Genomic DNA, 14,762 nt, shown 5'->3' with positions numbered 1-14,762 from the left:
CAAGCTGACTGGCCGAGGAGGTCAGGATGAGGAGAAGATAGGGTGAGCTCTGGAAGGACTCGTGAGTCACGCTGAGGGGCTGGCTCCTAGCCTGAAGGCCATGGGTGTCAATGAGCAGCAGCAGCATGGGCTCCTGTAGGAGCTAGCGTGCTCATGGGAAGAGCAGCAGGTGAAGAGCCAGCGTCTCCTGGGCTTTGTGCCCGGCACTGGGTTACTACACCGTCTCCCAAGCAGTCACCCTAGAAGGAAGGTAGGGCAGTTCTTAACTGCATTTTGCAGATAAGGTGACCTTGTACCTCATCTGAGGCCACCAGCGAGTCAGAAGCAGAGCTGGCTCCAGGCCCATGCTCCTCACCACAATGCTTTCTCACCTCTCTGGGAGCCCGGGTGAAGTGTAGTCTCCCCCACTTTCCCCGGGGACCCCACCAGTCTGTCTCCTTGGGCCCCCAGCACCACCTTGTCTATCTGCACCTGCAGCGATTGCCACTCTATCCCTGCCCATCTCCTTTGCAGGCACCACCTCCTCCAAAGGTAACCTCCCCCACCCACCTAGGGCCTCGCCTGGAACCTGCCAGTAAACCCTGTCCCAGGAGAGGCACTTTGAAATCCTCTTCATTAGACTCCTAATGTGGGAAATTAAAACTATGAGCTTGAAGCTTTTCAGGGCAGCAAATAATATTTACGGTAACAGCGTTTTAGAAGATCAAATATTTATAATAGGGTAGACTCCACCAGGCTACCGTTGTCTGGACTTCTGGGGTTGCAGCCGCTGCATTATGAATGGGTCCACTCATTAAAATGCTTTCAAAACCATTTGGGCTCCTGGTAGCTCCTCTCTGGGGGGCAAGGTAAGGCCCAGGGTGAGACCTGCCACCGAGGTCTTGGTCAGCTAGGGCTGCACCTCTGTCGGTGACCATGGCGGTCTACGCCTGCCCCTCCTTTGTTCAGGTGCTGGGTCTTCCATCCTGACCTTCCCATCATACTCCTGAGGTTGATTACCACCTTTCTTCCTAAATCCCCAGCAGCAAAGAGCTCCTTCCTCAAAGGGCAGGCAGTGTCTGTCTTGGGCACAGCTATTTCCCCAGGGCCAGCCTGTGCAGGGACTGAATGCATGATCACTGAATGATGGCATGCCCCAAGCTCATGTAAATCCAGCAGAGAGGGACTTTGCTGTCATTTTTTTCTCTAGATGTTTTCTGTCTACACTTTCTTGTCATATACTCCATTTTACAAAGGAATTTTGTTTTTTTGTTTGAAGACACCCTTTCCAGGTCTAAAGTATGCCCCATGCTTGTTTGTGATATTATTATTAGGAGAATGTTATTATTATTTGTGCAGTCTAATTATTTTTATTTCTCCAACTTCTCATCCCAAATCAACACCCTTTCGCCTTCTGGAAACTTCTCTGAACTGTCTCTGATTTGGGGGTGTCCAGTGGCCAAGATGTATGCCACACTCCACTGTGGCTCATCTGTCGCTGAGTTCAGAGGCAGAACAATGTTTTCTGGCAGGAGGCCAGTCAGTGTCCAGGGGTTGTGTTTGATAGCTCAGTATGTTGTAATTCAGGTCAGGGGGACAATGGCCCTGACCCCAAGATATTCCCTTCTCCAGAGGGTGCTTTCCAAGTCATCTGATTGAGAGGTGGGGTGCACAGCCTCTGGTGCCTGGGACCAGCCTCTGTGATGTGGCTTTTAAACATTCAGCGTGCATTGCATGGACAGGCTGGGACAGACAAATCCATGTGTGGCCAGAAGTAATGAGGCTGCTTGGCTCATGCAGTAATGAGGCTGATTTTCTGGTTTGGCTCCGAAGGCCAAAAGAGGTCGTCAAGAGGTCTCCCATCAATTCTACCAGACATGAAGTCTAATCAAATAGTTCTGAAAAATTCAAATAACTTAGATTTATCAGTTTGCTTGTACCCAGATACAGTTTCCACCTCCCAGAATGCTGCTGGATTCATGACAAATGGCTTCTTTCAAACATCCTGCTTACTTATGTGTTCAATGATTTTACCCTTTATTATAGATCAGTGGTTCTCAAACTTGTCCATGTGGCTGAGCACCTGGAAGTTATGGGGCTTTTTTGCGGAACACCATGAAATACTGATATACTTAATCCCATTATATGTGCCAGCAACAATTTTACTAGCAGAAAATATGACTATATTAATGCGTGCAATATAATATCGCAACCACAGACACACATGTCCTCGAAGAAGAAAAAAAATAGCTGCCAAGTTGAGATCGGCTGTGTGTGCAATTTCTCTTTCGTATCTGTGTGCTGCTTGTTCATGCTGTTACCTCTGGGGCCAACCAACAGCCAAGGAGCAGCAGGTACCAAAGCTTTAAGAAGAAAAAAGTCAAGGATCGGGGGGTGAGAAGACGGAGCGAGTCTTGAGCAGGAATCTGGCCCAGGAGGGTCAGAAAGCCCCTTCCACAGGCCCAGACATGGGGCTCAGCTGTCAGACGTGCCTGGACCCGGCAGCCCCAGCATGATCCTGAACCCCGAAGCAGCTGAGACCCTGCTTGAAGCACTGGGTTCCCTTGTGAGTTGCTGCTGCTGAGAAGATGGCCCTGCCACCTCGTGCTCTCCTGCATCCTTGAGTCACCTCTTCCTTGTGACCATGACAGGCCAGGTGGACATCACTGGGAGAATGGAGAAGCAGGACTCGAAGGGAAGGCACCACCTGAGCCTCCATGTCACACAGGAGAGTTCCCCACCCAGGGAATTCGCCATAATTTCACGTCCGAGATCCTAATTCAGTCACAGCCACAAAGACCCGTTTTCCAAATAAGGTCACATTCGTAGGTTCTGGGGATTAAGATGTAGACATATCTTTGGGGGAGGGGGGTACCATTCAGCCCACACCCAGCAAATCAGATCACCCCTGTGGGAAATCTCGTGGCCAGGCAAGAGGCTAGTTCACCCAGATACCCCTCCTCTGTGCATCCCTTTCCCCAGTCTGCTTCATCCCACGCTTGCCTGCAGCCTCGACTCGCCATTATTGAGGGTCTGGATCGTGCCGGGACCCTGTGGCAGCCAGCCCGGGAAGGGATAGTCCTACCAAGGCTGCCTAGTAGTGTACTCTGCTTCAGTCCCATCTCATTGAAGACCAACACACCTCACCTCCTAGAAGGAAGTAGATTTTCCGGATAGATTGTGGTTTATTCCAAAATCACACGTGTTTTTTTCTAATAATTAAATTTTTTGAAAGCTACCTCCTGGAGATGATCTTTTGGGTACAAAGTTGACAATAAATAAAAAAACTTAGACTTCTATGTCTCTGGCTCTATTTTTGTTCCAGAGTCATAGAAGGATTGAATAGACCATCAAACCTCAGAGGGAAGGTGGGGGTAGGGTGGGAGGGTAAGAGATCAACCAAAGGACTTGTATGCATGCGTATGAGCATAACCAATGGACACAGACAGTAGGGGGGTGAGGGCCTGTGCTGGGGGGTAGCAGCAGGCGGGGAGAGGTCAATGGGGGGGGGGGGAGGAGACATATGTAATAGTTTCAACAATAAAGATATTAAATTAAATAAAAAACCTTTGACTTGTCTATTGTCCACAATTAGGTTTGGAGAGTTTGATGATCGCGGGCCTGATTAAAGCAGGGAATTTCTAGGGGAGATATTGTCCTCAAGACTGTGAATATAATAAAGCAGGTGATACTTGAAAACAGAGTTTCACCTCTGGGTGATCTTCCAGGAGCAGCAAAACGGAAAAATGAAGTCTCTGCCAGTCTAGACAGCTGCCCGGACCCCACCCCCAGAGGAACCCACTAGGCCGGCGAGTGAGGGTCCCAGGCTTCACCCCACTAATCCTTTCCTGTTTCATCGCCTCTGAAACGCTCTCCTCGCCAGAAAATTATCATTTCGTGTGCTGCTTGTCATCAGGCCGTTAAACTTGCTCTTATGTATTCCTCTTGGCCATTTGAATTTTCCATCTCATTGTCTTTTGTCTGCAGGGCAACATTGTGGAGCTGCTTGCCAATTCCTACCCAGTTTTTCTCTAATTTCAGAACCTGAACAAGGACCAAGCGGCGAGGTCCCGGGTCCTGGAACCCCCATGTCCCCCGGCTCAGTGTGGAGCGGGTGCTGCAGACACCCCGCTCTGGGGCAAAGCACGGAAGAGGGGCTCAGTGTGTTTCGGAGAGGAGAGGGCCGGAGGCAGGAAATTCCGGCACCACTGCTTGGCGTAACTCGGCATCGCTTCCTGGCCCGAGCCATTAGGAAATAGTCTGTTTCTTTCAATGTCTGAGTCTCAGCAGACTGTGGGCTCCCAAGGACAGACATGATCACACACTAATAGCCACCATCTATTCAGCGCTTACTCTGCGCCACGCACGGTTCCAAGTATTTCACACACCCAACCTCATCTAACCCTCCCTCCAGCTGGCTGAGCTGGGTGCTCTGCTGTCTTCATTTCGGAGACGAGGACACTGATGCACAGGGAGGATGAGTGACGGGCCCAGAGTTGGGGCTGGGATTTGAATTCAGCCTCACCAGTTCCAACTACATCGCCTGCCACACAGTAGGCATTTAATAAAATGGTGAAAGGAACCAGCGGATAAATGAATGCCTTCTCCCTGCGTCTCCCGCTTTGCCCAGGCTCAGCCTGTGTGAGCATCCCCTGCACTCATCAGCTCTTCCCAGCAGATGGGCTGCCCACCGGCCCTCCCACCTGGGCCTCAGATCTGTGCCCTGATCGCTGCCATGAGGACCTGGGTGCCTTCGGTGTGGCTACGAGGTCCCAGCCAGAGCAGGGGTTCTGCGGGAGGAGAGCTGGCCATGGCTCGCAGAGTGAAATGCCCAGAGGACAAGAGGAAGGAGAAACCGAAACCCTCTGCTGAGACCCTCTGTGATGGGTGCAGCCATCACACACGGCAGGCAGGCAACGCAGTTCACCCCATCGACACTTCTCCCTCTACGTTACCCCCTTCTTTTTACCATCTGCCCTTGGCTCCTGGCTGCTGAGGAAAGAAGCCTGAAGTAGATGTGAGGGAGGCCTGGTCCCCGGGTGCCCCACCGAGAAGGGTCTTTCCAGGAGCCTGAGCCTCAGAGCGCAGAGGCCCGAAGGGTGACGGGATGTGCAGGCACAGGCGGGCTGTGCAGCCAGGCAGACCTGGCCCTGCCTTCTTCGCTGGGAGGCCTTGGGCAGGTCCCTAAACTTGCATTTCCTCGTCTGGAAGAGCAGGACAGTAAGACCCACCTTAATCGTGAGGATTAATAGAATGTGAACATGTAAAGGGCCCACCTGGTTCTCTCTAGCCCTGGCCTAGGAGCTGGCCTATGTCACCCTCTTCGGCCCTTCCAGCGGGTCTGAAACACCAGCGCTAGATAGAATGGTGGTTAAAGGCACAGGCCTAGAGGCAGGTTAGGTTGGGGTCTCAGCTCTAAGATTACTAGCTGTCTGACTGCACACCTTTTCTGTGCCTCGGTTTCTCCAGCTATAAAGGGAGGTATTCAGCTGTCCTTCCATCATAGTTGTGAGGATGAGATGAGGCAGAGGGCTCCAGACATGTTCCTGTGTCCAGTAATGTCACAGCAGTGCCTTTATTATGACCCCACCTCATCACCAGGAGACAGGGGGTGCTGTCACCGGCGGGAGCCGAAGTGAGACGGCTTCTCCTTCTTCCTCACGCCCCCCTCTAGGAGCACCTGCCATAAAAGACCCCAGGAAAGGATTTGGAACCCTCAGAACCCTGTGGGCTCCCTCAGAATGCTTGAATGCCCCCACCCCCAGGAGAGCACGCCTGCCCTAGTATAGACTCAGGAACCGAGGTGCAGCTCTGCAGAGACAGACATGGGTGGGAATCCCAGGTCCCTTTCATGTAACCTCAACCTAGTTACTTAACCTTTCTGGGTCTCAGTTTCCTCATCTGTAAAATGGGGAGAATCACAGTCTCCTATCTCATAGGGTTGTTGTGAGGCGTCGATGAAAGGATGCATATAACTAATTTAGAACAGGCCCTGACAAATAGTGAAATTTAGCCATACCCTTTCCATTTGTACAGTGCTTCACAGTTTATAAATCATTTTCCTATACATTATCTCCTTTGGATAATCCAATCATAATGGCAGGCGCCAGGGGGCCTTCAAATTCTCCCAGCACTAGACATTCCAGGGGAGGAATGATCCCTTTTGACAGAAGGACCCACGGCTCAAAGAGACAGGCCCAGGGCTGGGCCAAGCCTGTGTAACACTGGAGGAGAGTATCCTTTTAGTCACGGAGCCAGGCTGTTTCCCAACCAAGGAAAAATGTCACCACACCCATGCAGGCATTTCGTTTTGTTCAGCCCTGGGGAGCTAAGTCACTTCTCGGCACAGGCTCTGCCAGGTAAACAGCTCTGCGCCGTGTCTCTCACTGAGAAGGCCACTGGTATGAGGCCAAGGCTTGGATGTCAACCTGCTGGAGACGGTTGCCCACCCACTTTCATCCTGCAAATCAATGCCTGGAGCCTGGCCAGGGGCAGGATGACCTCGTACGGATGAAAGCAGAGCCCTGTTGACCAAGGCCGCCAAGCTGCAGGCGGATGGCTCCTCCTCTGTTGTTCTCCAGTACGTCCTCCCTATTAACATGCAGGCTGCGTCAGTCCCCTGTTGCAAATTGTGCTCTTGCATATGTTATGAAAGCTGTGACCTCCCTCATGTTCCCCAAACACTTGTTTGCGGACCCAAGGGATCCCTTTAGCTAAAGGGATCAAAGGCCTGAGTAATCCCCCAATTTCAAAAGACAACCTTTTAAGAAAGCAGCCAACACTAAACCCAAGCATCAGCAGGCACATCTTCGACTCAAGAGAGCAAGGGGTGAGAAAGACAGAAAGCCCCAAACAGAGAGCCTTCCAATTGATTCTAAAAGAATGCATGTGTTCCTTCGCCTCCCAGCCCCACCACGAAGCTGCCTCAGGCCAGCCTGCCCCCAAATGTGCTCCATGGAATATTCCAAAGACGCTAATGGCCCATCAGGGGCAAGAGGGCATTGTGAGAGGGGAAAGGGCTCCACCTTCAAGTAAGTGTGGGAAACTCTGGACTAAAGAAAGTTAAGCCATAGTCCTTCCTCCTCACGCCCTGGGCAATGCGGATGTGATGAACCCGAAGGGTCCAGAACACAAAGCTTCCCAACCATATTTCCATATTTGAAGACCAGGACAGAGGGCTCTCCATCCTCCACCCCCGAGGTATGGAGTCATCTAGTGTGGAGAGGCCAGAAGTGTCCCCGTCCCCCTCCGTCCCCCTCTGGACAACTCCAGGACGGCAGGGAGCCGCCTCCATCCTCTTTGCTCCCCCCCCAGCACCTGGCACAACACCTGGCCTGCACGAGGCAGTAATAAAAGTTCGCTGAGTTTAATTGAATTCTAAAGCCCCTTTCACTCTAAGGCGGTTTGTCAGCAGCTTTCCAAGGTCTTTGTCCTTGAAATTCTCCAAACAGATGTTAATGCTCCCAAGTGTCCCCAATAGCTTGGAACAGTCTCTACTTTTGCCTCCATTAAATGCAGCTTACATCGCTGCCCAGGAGGTCCCTGGCTCCGGAGAACGCCCCCTGGGAACCCCGACCCTCAGAGGCAGGAGCAAAGCAGCCAGCCACACAGATTCAAGACCCTGCTCCTCCCTTCCCTGGCGGGTGGCCTTGGGCAAGGCACAGCCTTCTTGCTTCTGAAACATGAACTTAATAACCTCCTAAGCCCGTGGTCGGCAAACCGCGGCTCGCGAGCCACATGCGGCTCTTTGGCCCCTTGAGTGTGGCTCTTCCACAAAATACCACAGCCTGAGCGAGTCTATTTTGAAGAAGTGGCGTTAGAAGAAGTTTAAGTTTAAAAAATTTGGCTCTCGCCGAAACCGGTTTGGCTCAGTGGATAGAGCGTCGGCCTGCGGACTGGAAGGTCCCAGGTTTGATTCCGGTCAAGGGCATGTACCTTGGTTTCGGGCACATCCCCAGTAGGGGGTGTGCAGGAGGCAGCTGGTCGATGTTTCTCTCTCATCGACGTTTCTAGCTCTCTATCCCTCTCCCTTCCTCCCTGTAAAAATCAATAAAATATATATATTTTTAAAAATTGGCTCTCAAAAGAAATTTCAATGGTTGTACTGTTGATATTTGGCTCTGTTGACGAATGAGTTTGCCGACCACTGTCCTAGGTTTACACTGGACACTTTAACGAGTGAATGGAAGTGATGTACCCAGCACATAGTAGGCCCTTCCTCATACTGATTCCTTTCCTTGTCACACTTCCCAAAGCCCGAGTTACAGAGACAAGTTCAGCCTAAAAGGTTGGGAAGGACCCTGTGGAGGGGAAAAAGGCAAACCTTCAACTGACAATTATGACAAACGCCAAGGAAGAGCTCCGGAATATTGACTCCACAAACAGTGACGTTACACATGTCTCCCAGCCCAGGAGTGAATTCCCGCCAGGCCAGCCCAGCTGCCAGGGGCCCTCTACTTGAGGGAAGGCATTGACACTTAGTCCAAACCGCAGAATGCCTGCTACTTAGCCTGAGGTTTTCACAAATGATTCCTAACCCCCACCACCAACCCCGGTTTCCCGTTCATAGCATGTAAGCTTATGCTGTACAGGCTGCCGCTCCCGGCCTGCCCCTGGTCCGGGGTCCCCACTCAGCCACGTAGTAGCTGTGTGATGTGGGCACCATACTGGCTGTGAGCCTCAGTTTTCTCGCCTATCAACTGGGAATGATGATGCCCACCTCCTGCAAAGGTTACTGAAAGGATGAAGTGAGCTAGAGCAAAACGAAAGGACTTTATAAACTACAGTGTCTGCCATTCAAAGGGGAGCTGCTATTTCTTAGAAGAAGCCCAGCGACCTGCCCGGGGCATCTGATGAGTCACATGGACTGCCCAGCGAGAGGAGTCACCTCTCCGGATCCTGCGACGAAGGCAGTGCCGGAAGTGGGAGCAGCGAGGTGCAGGCATGGCTTGGTTATTAGTAACTCTGCCCCTGGACCTGGGAGCAGCAACCTACAGGGCGCCTGGGAGGTGAGCTTTGCCGTGCTTGTGGCTACACCTACACCCACCTCTATAGTCTCCACCTACAGCTTCGGGCTCAGTAACCTTATATGCAGCCCAGTTTTCCTGATTTACAGCTGCTGTTCCCATGTGTTTATAAACAAATCTCCCTTTTACTCCCAAAAGTTCAATGACAGCTCACTTGGTCCCCTGTCTTAGGATGTTTAAGAAAATAGAACGTCCTCCCAACCCCACTCCTCATGGGAAAATGACGGCATGTTGGCAAGAGAGATACCTGTTAAACAAGAAATTACTCTAACTATTGGCACTACGATGCTGATGAAGGAACATGGGGCCTTAAGCCCTGCCTTTCACTAGTCTGTACCCCTGTTAAGTCATCGATAAATGAGGGTATTGGCCAGATTGTGAAAGCCCCTTGGTGTTGTGATTCACTGTGTCCCTTCTGGGGGCTGGTCACTGCTCCCCTCTTGTGGGCATGACTTCAGAGCCACCACACAAGATGGGGCCAAGGATGTCCCTCCCTCCTGAGCAGAGCTGATGGGCGTGTCTCTTACGGCCAGCCGTGCCTCCCCAGCAGGACACGCAGTGAGGGACACAGACCCGATGTCCTTGGTAGACTTGGGTGGGCCTTTGCCAGGACTCGACAGGTGGAAGCTGGGACCAGGCGGGCACTCCCCGGTTATATGTGTGGAATCAAGGTCCTTTCTCTATTCCCTTTACCCCCAGCTGGCCATCCTCCAAGGGGCAGCTCGCCTGTGACCTCCTCCTTGGAGATTTTGCTGAGGTCCAGCCCAGCATCCCTACAGCCTGGGTACATTGCCTTCCTTGAACACAAGTGACCTGTATTGCGAACGTGTGACACACCAAATGTAGCTACCCATCATCCTGTCCTCACACAGCCCAGTGAGTTACAAAATTGTATCTCCAGTTTACAAGCAGGGAGACTAAGACTCTGAGACCACACTGGGGGAGGGAGATGGGGAGAGGAAGAAAGGTGACCCGTTTTCACCAGGAGTGGGGAGGGAGGTCAATGACTGCTTGGTAAGTGCATGGAGATGAAGGTGAGATGGGAAATGGAAGGGAAAGAGGAAAGAAGAGGGTGGAACCATTGAAGCTTCCCAATGCCTGACTCTGGGGCGCTCTGGCTGCGATGTCACTGGCCCTGTGAGGGAGCTGTGGCGTCTTCACTTACCTGGGAGAAAGAGCGAGTCAGCGGAGTGAGGAGATGTGCCCAGTCACACAGCTCAGTTGGTAAAGTTGGAATTCAAACCCGAGCCCCCTGACTCCAAGCCCAGAGCACTTTTCATTATCGTCTTAGATGGGACCTTCTCAGGTGGGGGCAGTGGGGACGTGGGAAAGGGAGAGACAGCCACCCGACTCCACCAAGGCCTAGAGAGCGGTCTGAGTGGCTGCTTCGCCCTGGAGCTCATGCTAAAACCCCGCCCGGGACACCACTCTCTGGGGCCCCCTGAGCCCGGGGGCGGGGGACGGGGAGGAGGTGGTCTTGGCCCTGCCCTGCCAACAAAGCTTACTTAGAGACCCTCTGTTGTTCCCTGGCATGCTGAGAAATTCTGACTTCGAACTTCTTACCCATCAACTGAGACACACAACCCAGGTCCCCCCACGGAGCAACCTTCCCTTTCACGTTCAAGTCCACAAGGGCTGAGTGAGCACTGACTGTGCACGGGGCCCCGGGCCAGGGTTGGGGTGACCGGAACCCAGCCTCTGACTCTCAGGAGCCCCGTTCTAAGGGAAGGGGCGAGGCAACGCACTTTCCGGAGGACCACGATGCCAAGCAGGAGAAGAAAAATGCTGAGGAAATCACTTTAAAGGAAGGAAAGTCTACACGCACAAAAGCATTCTCTGAAACGACGCACTTGGCTATGCACATATTTGCTCACCTACCTCTACGATTTTTAAGTGTTTTAAAGCGCTATTTTTTCTTTCCAAATAAAATCCTTCTGGGAGCCCAATGTAGTACAAAGACAAAAAGAACAAAAATGAGGCTGCGGAAAAAGATAACCGCAGATTTCCTGTGACTGAACCAGCAGTCGGATGTCACATCCCTTGGATACTCCTCAACCCAGAGTGAGAACGGCCCATCTGTATGATGGCGAATCGGGCACCCAGTGAGTTATTATTCTAAGGATTAGGGAGCAACCGAAGAAAATGATGATGAAAGACCAAGCACACAATGCCAGCTGCACCGTGGCTCCTGCTGAGGAGGGACACGTCCAGGTGTGAGCAGTGGGGCTTCAGGTTGGTTTCAACATCAATTAACTGTGTCTCACACGGAGGCTGGGAGGGGAGGGGGCACCTGTCCACGGGTTGGGGAGTGCGGCGAAAGCAGGATTGCCCAGGCGGGACGGGAGATGCTGGGGGCAGGAGCCAGCATTTGCAAGTAAAGGGACGAACTGAGCAGAGATCTGGGACTGTCAAGTCCAGAGGCTTAAATGGAGCACAGAGGGTGAGGAGGGAAATGGGAGGAAGGGGACAGCGGGAACCAGAGCCTGGAAGAGCTCCCCATCGCTGGGTGTTTCTCTGTGACTCCCAGGCAGCAGAAAGCTGTGTTTCTGAGCAGGGGGTTGCCACATGGAGCTGGTCCCTGGGGAAGGTGCTCCCCTCTCTGAGGTTGTATGTGAGCCTCCAAGCCAGGGGGCCCTGGACATCCTTGCCAGGGTCACGAAGGAGCCCAGTACTCACAGGCCCCGGAGGCTCTGGGGAGCTCTGCAGCCGAGGCTGGTTCAGGGGCGGCCATAAGAGGGCAGGAGAGGGCCGGTTATGGGCGGCATGGCAGCCTCAGAGGTGTGCCGGCCCGGCCTGCAGCAGGAGGCCCTGGGAGCCCTCCCGGGCCTGGAGTCCGAGGGCTTGGGTGTGGAAAGGAGAGGGGGAAGGGGCGAGGAGCAAGGCTAGCACTGCCCTCTGGGTAAAGGCCGTGAGGAGTACTGGACTCTGCCAGTCAGGCCTGCGCCCCCTCCTGGCTCTGAGGCTGGATGACTTAACTGACCTCTCTGTGCCGCGTGCCCTCCTTCGGTAAATTGGGAGTTCAGTAGCAAAGTTTACAGAAAAGGAGGCAAGGGACCGTCTGTGTTAACCGTCACGCACCGGCCTGAGGGTGTATGTGCATGGACTGAAGTTGGGCTGTGTCAGGGATGGGCTCTCTCGCCTTTACTGGGACCACCTCCTGGACCTGCAGCCTCCCCAGGGCTGCTCCCCGCAGCCAGCGCACACTCCTCTTGCCTCCTCCTCGCCCTCCGCCCAGAGGCCCTATTTCCAGCTGCATCCCGCTTCCCTGTCTTTCTGTCTCCCGGCTCCCTCTGGGACACTCACTCCCTCGCATGGGGTGTCAGCAAGAGGGGTTTCAAAGCCCCTGCGCTACAGGTTTTCCTATGATGCCCTGGGAGCCGGGGGAGGTGCCTGGGGGAGCACCTAGCACAGGGAGGGGGAGTCCCTGGGCCCCCTCCTCCACTGCAGCTAGGGAGGCTCAGCTGGGCCTCTGTTTCCTGCAACAGAACCCCATGCTTTTGTTTGAACCAAGGAGTCTTTCTGAGGGTCAGAAAGCCATCCAGCCCCACAGTGGGATGACACCCTCAGCAGGTTCGGCCCCATCCAAGCGTCCAGTCTTAACCCCGTACCCACTGAGCCGGACTCCGTGCTCTCCCTGTTGTCACCTTGCTGATATTTATGGCGCGACTTGTGTCCACCAGAGAGCGGAACGGGCTCTTTGGGCTAAACCAATTAAACTTCCCTGCCGTAAGTCATGTCTCCCGGATGGCTTCTGCTGCCCTTCTCTGAACTTGGTTTATCTTCATTATCTCAGGCCTTCTCGGCAGCGGAGGGCACGGCCCGGGAGTTTGCACGTTGGCCGCTGGGGATGCCTGCCCCTCGTTCCTGGCCCGTCTGCCCCAGCGCACGCCCTCCCTGGCTGTGTGTTGCGCTGCCCCCTGGGCAATGCTGCGACCCCCCCCCCCGGGGCAATGCTGCCGGCCTGGGCAATGTCGGCCCCTTGTAAAGTGGGAAGCGGGATATACTCGAGGAGGGGCCACGGGTCTTTCTCTCCTTGACTTCTCGGCTCCCTCCAATACGACTATCAAGCACCCAAGCCCATGAGAAGCACCGGCGGCTGGCACCTCTGCCACACGCAGAGATGACTGGCTTCTGGGATGTGCCCCCAGACCCTACCCTCCGGCGGAAGCTGGTGCGAAGCATTCTCAAGGGTTGGGTGTGATCTCGAGGTCTCGTGAAGGTAGTGCAGGGAGTCCACGAGCTTAAAAGCAAAGATACTCTGTTCCCATTTCTTCTCTAAATCAACGATAACCTATTTCCTGTTAAAGGGGAAGGCACGCCAGGAGAACGCATCCACCCTGAGTAAGTTGAGAGCAGATAACTTTGCCCATGACTCAGTCTCCAGCCGGTTGGCTCATCACGCGAATTAAATTCCTTTTATGTTTAGTCATACTCGATTTAATTTACACCCAGTATGGACCATTGGTTTAAGACAAGAAGCATAAGGAACTCTGAGATGGAAATACAGTTTCAAGTTAATGAGGAACATTAAAAAATAGCAGAATAATTCTCAAAATTTTCCTAGTACTCCATAAGCCAGTGCTAAAGAGGGGAACACACGGTGGCAACTACAGAGAATTTGGCTTTCATATTCACTAAGAATAGAGCTGATCCACTCCTATAATGTATTTTTGAAAAGTGCTTGCAAATAGCAGTTTCAAACTTTCTCTTTAATCTCAATATCCAGAAAAAGAAAAGCTTTTACATTAAAAAGACTAGTTGACTTTTCAAAACACAAAAATGTTAATGGCTCCAAATAAAAGGAGCTGAGAACAGGTTTTACACTACAGCTTACAATTACAACCTGCATTTTAAAATATATTTGGTCCCCAAATGAAATGTATCAAATTAATATTTGTTGTCAAATTATCTTTTGGCATAATTAGTTTAAAGTAAATTAAGCAGCATTTATCACTTATTCAATGGGGGGGGGGGGGGCGAGATGCCCAAATTTATCTTTAAACATTATGGAGATAATTATAGAGTGATTAAAATAAACTTCATAATATAATCTTTAATAATACCCTGATCTAAAATTACATTATTACCTTTAAAAAAACACTCCCTTTCATACCACAGAAAATGACACACACAAAAAATTTAATTCACTAGTGCTGGTCCCTAAATTTTTTTGGTTTTTCTCTTTCTGGGTCCATTGGATGAGGTTGTGTGCCTACTTTGGCCAATGAGTTGAGAGTGGAAGGTTCTAAACTCTCCCAAATTCCTTGTCTCCCGGCACTGTGACTTGCATTTGAGATGGTGGCTGTCCCTCAGCCTGGCTCCTGAGCCACTAAGATAAGCACAGCACTTCTGTTGACTCATAATGAACATTCTGGCTGAGCAAGGAGGAAAACTGTGTTAGGCCCCTGAGATTTGGGAGGGGGTGGGGGGTGTTGTTATCGTATTTTAACCAAGCCTTTCCTGACTGATGCAATTCCTAAGCGGGAGTATTTGAGATTATCTGTCACTAGGACTCCTAGAGCAGTGGATCAAGCTTGGGGCTTGCAGACAAACACACCTCTGTCTGAACCCTGGACTAGCCACTTAGTAGCTCTGTGGCTTGGGGAAAATTACTTAATCTCTCTGAATGTAGTTTCCTAAACTTTAAAAATAGGGTGCACAATATCCACCTTGATTGGCTATTTAAAAAAATTACAAATAGCACATAGAAAAGATCTTGCACCAAGTCTAACACACAGACACTTTAAAGCCATCATA

Source organism: Cnephaeus nilssonii (assembly GCF_951640355.1).
Source record: "Cnephaeus nilssonii genome assembly, chromosome: 16".
Taxonomy (NCBI): domain Eukaryota; kingdom Metazoa; phylum Chordata; class Mammalia; order Chiroptera; family Vespertilionidae; genus Cnephaeus; species Cnephaeus nilssonii.
The sequence above is the reverse complement of the archived record's forward strand: the minus strand, read 5'-3'. Positions refer to the sequence as shown.